Here is a 6,766-nt window from a genome sequence, read left to right on the forward strand (position 1 = left end):
TCTCATGTCCACTGATGTAGTCACTCCACCATAGAAGGCCACTAGGTTAGTCAGGCAGGACTTGCCCTTGGTGAAGCCATGCTGGCTGTCTCGAATTACCTCCCTGTCCTCCATCTGCCTTAGCATAGCTTCCAGGAGGATCTGCTCCATGATCTTCCCATGCATAGACGTGAGACTGACTGGCCTGTAGTTCCCTGTGTCTTCCTTTTTTCCCTTTTTAAAAATGGGGGTTATGTTTCCCCTTTTCCAGTCAGTGGGAACTTCCCCGGACTGCCACGACTTCTCAAATGTGATGGATAGTGGCTTGGCAACTTCATCTGCCAGTTCCTTCAGGACTCGTGGATGGATCTCATCGGGTCCCATGGACTTGTGCACCTTCAGGTGCCTTAGATGATCTTGAACCTGATGTTCTCCCACAGTGGGCGGCTCTTCATTCTCCCAGTCCCCGCCTTTGCCTTCTGTGGCTTGGGTGGTGAGGCTCAAGGCAAAAAAGTCATTGCATACCTCCACCTTCTCCATATCCCAGGTAATCAGGTCTCCCGTTTCATTCCGGAGAGGGCCCACATTTTCCCTCGTCTTCCTTTTATCCCCGACGTACCTATAGAAACTTTTCTTGTTGCCCTTGACATGAAAAGAAAGAAAGAAGGAAAACATTAATTCACTACACCTAACTAATAAACCTCTAACAGAATGATTTTATATAACTTTTAAACAAATTCTGTTACACTTAGATTTCTGCAACATAATAGAATAGTAGATAAATTACAAGGCTGTAATATAATTTCTTCAGTTCTGAACCCCACTTTAGGCCAAGTAAATATCTTTGAATTTAGTAATTTGCATATTTCAAATACTGACTTAATTTGAAAGATGCTACAATTGAGCAGAAGAATGAACTACTAATTATGGCTTATTCTCTTTTTTCCCTTTTGTCTTTTGTTCAATCATCTGCCCTCTTTCTATGGACTGCAGTACATTGTATCAAATTATATCCTGCTAGTGACAACAGACTAATCATTTTAATTCCTCTCTTTGGCTAATAACCCCTTGATTCATAGACATCTGCTATACTTTATTCTCTATTTCTTTTTTCTCAAAAAGATTTTTCTTATTTTCTTCTATAGCTGCAGAGCTTTCTCCATCCAATTTGTTTTGAGTTTGAATTTCATGTCATGTCTCTTTCCAAGTAAATGTCCTCTATGTTGCTGATGACAGCTGGGCAAAACTTTATGGATTCTTTTAATTTATCTTTTTTTCTTCAATTCCTTGCTGTCTCACCAAATTTTTGGATTTAAAAATAATTTTGTAGATTTTCAGTCAACATCCAACTGTAGCAGCCAGTGCAAAGGAAAGGATTTTCATTGCTGACACTGATGCTTATCACTTATGTAACAAAAGAAAATGAGAATCATTCAGACCAGTCATATCCTGAATGCATATCAATTTCCTGAAGAAATCAGGAAATGCACAACTGACTAATGCTTTCACATACTAGTATATTAATGGAAGAATAGTTGCAAAGTCCAGTGAAAAATATAAAGTTTTCATGCTCACTTAAACAGATTAGGATAATTTTCTATAATAATGAACCAATGTAGTAGAATGAACTGTAACATCTAGGAAAAATGTGTACAATGTCTATTTTATTACATAGCATCAACTGGAAGTCTGTAAAGTTAATTTCACAAAATATTTCATTTATAAATCTTGATTACAATAATCTGATAAATTACAGAAGCATTCACAACCTGTTCCCATGCAAAATTAATGGCCTCAAGTTGCGCCAGGGGAGGTTTATATTGGATGTGAGGAAAACTTTCTTTAGTGAAAGAGTGGTTAAACATTGGAAGAGGCTGCCCAGGGAAGTGGTTGAGTCACCATCCCTGGAAGTATTTAAAAGACGTGTAGATGAGGCGCTTAGGGACATGGTTTAGTGGGCATGGTGGTGTTGGGTTCACGGTTGGACTTGATGATCTTAGAGGTCTTTTTCAACCTTAATGATTCTATGATTCTATGATTCTATCTGGTTTTGAAAAGAAGAATCCTTTAGTTTTGAAAAAGTGTATGTGATGCTAGGAATTTTGTTTTCAAGCATATAAAGATTTATCTTTTTACTAATTAGGTTAAAAGGAAAATGAGGCTCTGGGTTCAGGCAGTTTTAGATTGCTAGCACCTTTTTCTAATTTTGGCAGGTGAAAATGAGTAAGTCACAGATTTTTGCTGGGGCAGTCTGCATGAGGAAAAAAAAAGGAAATGTATGATTGAAACTTATTGGCAATATTCTCTAGTATTGCATCAAGGAGAGGCATAACATAGAAAATAACTTCCAGGACTCTTTAGATTGATATTGTAGTCCAGAGTGTTCTCCTAAATCTTTAACTTAGAAGAATGGATATGATTATTTGTTCAGTTGTGAAAGTACCGTCATTACATCATAAAGAGATGCTCTATTGATGCTCTCGGTGGGAATCCCTCTCCTCCTAACATTTCATGTAATCTGAAACAGGGATTCCAAAGTCCAAGAGTAAAAGCAGGTACCACTCATTTGCACTAAGAAAAATGACTCTCCCCACCACTAGACAGTAATAGAGGGCCTGCAAGGCAAAGCAGTCTCAAGGTTACTTTCTCTCCAGAGTCTTAATTTACGAGGCAGACATGCACAGCTTCTCCAGACCACCAGGTAGGGAAAACAGCTTGATTTTTTAAAGAAAGTGTAACATTTCTGTGTAGTAGGTCTCTCACTGTCAAAGTCACTGTCAGCAAGATAAATGTTCACGGATGTATTGCTAATGTGACAAAACTGTAAAATCCATCAATATAAAGTCCACACTAGCATTACCTATGACAGTTTTCCCACTGGAATGCCAAAGTGATATAAATTTTATTTTTTAACATAGTGTTCATAAGCCAGAAAGTATTCAGTGATGGAAAACATATCCATTCATTTGAATTCAGAGCCCTATAATACAGATGGCCAACTCTCAGGTTTATCTGTAATATGTCCCTTCCTTTTGCTTATAAATCTTAACAGGCTCTGACCAAGGGAAAAGAATTCCAAGTACATTGGAAGGTTTTCTCTACTTTTAGGTCAGATGTTGAAGTATTTTCAGTGGAGCGTCATTGGTTTACAACATTTGAGTAGCAGAGCCATTGAGAGGGAGGTATATAGATTATCTATTTGATTTCCGTATCTATTATGAATGATTCTTATGGGGGCGTGTGGCTTTTTTTTCCTTTTCTTTTTTCTTGCATTTACAAGCATACATCTTTGTTATGTGTTCTGTTTAAAGTGTTCTAATAATATCATAAGATTAGATATATTAAAATGCTAAATTTATCATAGGGAGATAATAAGCCACAAAATGTCCTAGCTGGTACAGTATATATATTTAGTGACATCTAAAAAAGGTCTTAAATCCAGGAGATATTAAAAAGTGTCATAATAAGCAGAACAAAAATGAACTAAACAAGTCAATACCTATTTAAGTAATGTTAACATCTTCTTACCAGACTGCTGGTATAGACTGGTTATAGGAGCAAACAGTTATAATAATGTAACAGGTAGGCCTTCATATTTCCATGCCTTTTTTCACAAGAATCTAACAATCTTTTCCCTACTGCTATAAGCAGTTTAAGTAAGTTCTGAGTTTGGTCATGAAAGAAATATGGCCAACTATCAAACCCAACAGACTACATTTACAGTATGTGGCACAAAATGCTATTATTGAATTTGGGATATTTCCTCCTTCCCAATTACAATAGTCTCAGGAGAAAGTAATTACATATGATGCTAACTACTTTATACTTTCTTGGACAAAATTAACCATTTAAAAATATATATTTGATTATTATTTCTGGTTGACAGAAAAATAATCAAATAATAATGTTGTTAATACATAAAATCTGGGCTGAAATGTCTAATGCCAAATATTCTTTGAGATTCATGAGTAGCCTAGGAGTTTGGCATAGGAAAATATCAGCATAATAAGAATTATTTCAAAATGTTTTAAAAAAAAATTATAGCTATGAATTAGGGCCAGTTTTAGTTAGGGCAGATAAAATGTCAATAACAATACAGAAAATTGGAAGCAATCAAATAAATATATATGTTCCTTTTAATGGAGAAAAGTTTGGCTATTTTATTTCTTTTTTTTTTTTTTTTTTCTGCTTGACCTTAGAAGATAAGATTGAGATTTTGCACCTACTCAGTCCAATTCTGTGTCATTACACAGAATATTTCTCTAAATGCAAGAGAAACAAATGGTAGCAGGCAGTAGTCTGCTCAGAAATTTCATTTGATTTCCAGTGACTTCCCCTACATTTTCCAAAATCCCTGTCTGTCTCTCATATAGACACACAGCCGCAGAAGAATGACACAGCTGACATTGTGCTTGCATTCAGTTGAAAAGAAAACCCTTCTTTCAGACAATTTATTTCATGATCAGCTTTAACATTATCACTCTCCTCCTGAGCTATGGCTTTACACTCTGCTGTTACACTGTTTCTTAACTACTGCAAAATATAATGCAACTAAACACTCCTTCCCTCCACTTAACCTCACACAAAGACCTTTTTAATGACAGGCTTTAGTGTTTTATTGTGAAAACAAATTAATTTGTACCTAGCTATAAACATATTAAACAATAACTTAATGTTCAAATTTAAGAAGGCCCCACATCTTGGCCTGAAATGATTTTTAAAACTGGTTTAGAAGCACTCTGTGACACAGATTGCATCTCTAGATGTATTTAAAAGCCATTGGAAAGACTCCGACAGTGCAGAAGTTGTTAATCTTCATATTTCAAAATAAATGTGAGATGACTTAGGCAACATTTAAGCTAGTTAGCATGACACAAATCCTGGACAAAGTTGATAAGGGACACAATTGGTAAAGTATTAAAAGATTGTAACTTAATTAATGGTAATGAAAATAGCTTTATGGAAATTGGATCTTTTAAGACAAAAAGGATACATTATTTTAGGAGATTATAACTTGGTTACCATGGAAACCTAGTAAACTTAAGACTTCTGAAAGACAATTTACATCATGCTGCACAATGTTATTAGAAGTTACACTGTACAAAACCAAAGTACTTTGTGTTTAGAGGTGGTCAACTAATCACAGAAAGAAAACAAAACCAGCAATTCCTTCACTAATAAAATTTATACTGTTTTCTCTATTTCCATATAAAAATATGATTGCTTGCTTTATTACAATGTATTAGGCAAAATGATTTAAGTGGCCCACCATATTTACTTTGACTAACAGAACATTAAAATTAACTATGACCTCCAGGTTCCCACTTGTATCAATTAAATTTGAAAGCACTTTGTTCTAGCACAGAAATTTCATTGGATGAGACCCAAATGACTAGAAGATGGGACAAGATTAATTCAAACCCCACATTTTCAGCTAGAGAAGACATTATCTGTTGTAGCAACATAGTTGGGGACGTCATCCCATTTTAGTCTATTCTAAAAACTTTCAAAGCAGCTATTTCATTCAAGAATTACTGGTGAGCATTATATTGTTTCACCCACCTAATACGAAATATAAAAAATTACCAATATGGGGTACCATATGTGTAAAACATGACAGAATCATAAAGGTTATATCTTTTCCTTTTCTTTTTTTCTTTTTCCTTGTTAAAAAAGAAAAAAGAATCTTCTTGGTTTTCTTGTCTTATGTTCTCTTTCATCTCACCCTATTGCTTCCTCTTCATTTTTCACACCTTAAAAAGTTAAAAGAAAAAAACCTCTGGCTTTTTACCTCTCTTTCTAATTATGGCCACAAATAAGCAACTTTTCAGTGATCTTGTGGTCATTAAAAACTCCATCAAACTATTCAAAGCAATATCAATCTTAGCACTCCAGTGTGCTGTTTAGATACTAATCCAAGCAATTACATTCTGCCTACTTAAATCTCCCCCGGGGTTTCATTTGGAATAGTATGTCCTTCATTTCCTATGCTAAACAGGATCCTGATTATGAAAACACTGGTTCATGTCAGCAACGCAACTGATCTCAGGGGAACTGCCCGCATGTTTGCAGTAGTGGGTTACTGACTTGTTCTCTGTCTCTTTCCCAAGTTCAGTGGTACTTTGGGTTGAGATACGGGGCTGATATCAGTAGCTACACCTGACAGATCACAACAAGGAACAGCGTTTCTGCTATTGCTGTGGAAGGTGTCTGGAATATCAGGTCATGTGGAAAAATTAGAGGATTGCTCTTGCAATGAGCCACAGAAAGGAAGAAGCTCTACCACAGGATTGAAGTTGTTAAATGTCCAAGAATGTCATCTTCAAAGGTGGCAACTGTAGCAGTGGATTTCTGAGCATAGGGCCTGCCTAAAATTGTCCTAGTAATTAAAAGATGCAGAACCTGTAAGATTATTTTTTTCAACCCTCATTTTCTTGATAGCTACTTTGAGGCTTTGTATCCTCAAATTCATGGATTCCATCTGTTAGAAAAACACAACAAAAGTATGGGCTAGTATTAGAAATAGTTTTAAAGAACTGCATTTATCAAGCATTTATTTATTTGTACACATTTATTTATTTATTTGTATTTATTTTCTCATACAAAAGAATTAATTACAAAGTGAACCATTTGTTTCATGTTTTTGTAATAGAAAGCTAAGAATCTCACTTAGTATTTAGGGAATCAGACATTCATAGAGAAGAAATGTAGGTCATTTGTTAAAAATTATGTAGAAGTCAGCTATATGTAGCATTTAAAAGAGCACTTCCTTTCCTTTATATGTTTT

Source organism: Pygoscelis adeliae, unplaced genomic scaffold (genome assembly GCF_000699105.1).
Source record: "Pygoscelis adeliae isolate BGI_AS28 unplaced genomic scaffold, ASM69910v1 Scaffold14, whole genome shotgun sequence".
NCBI classification, from domain to species: domain Eukaryota; kingdom Metazoa; phylum Chordata; class Aves; order Sphenisciformes; family Spheniscidae; genus Pygoscelis; species Pygoscelis adeliae.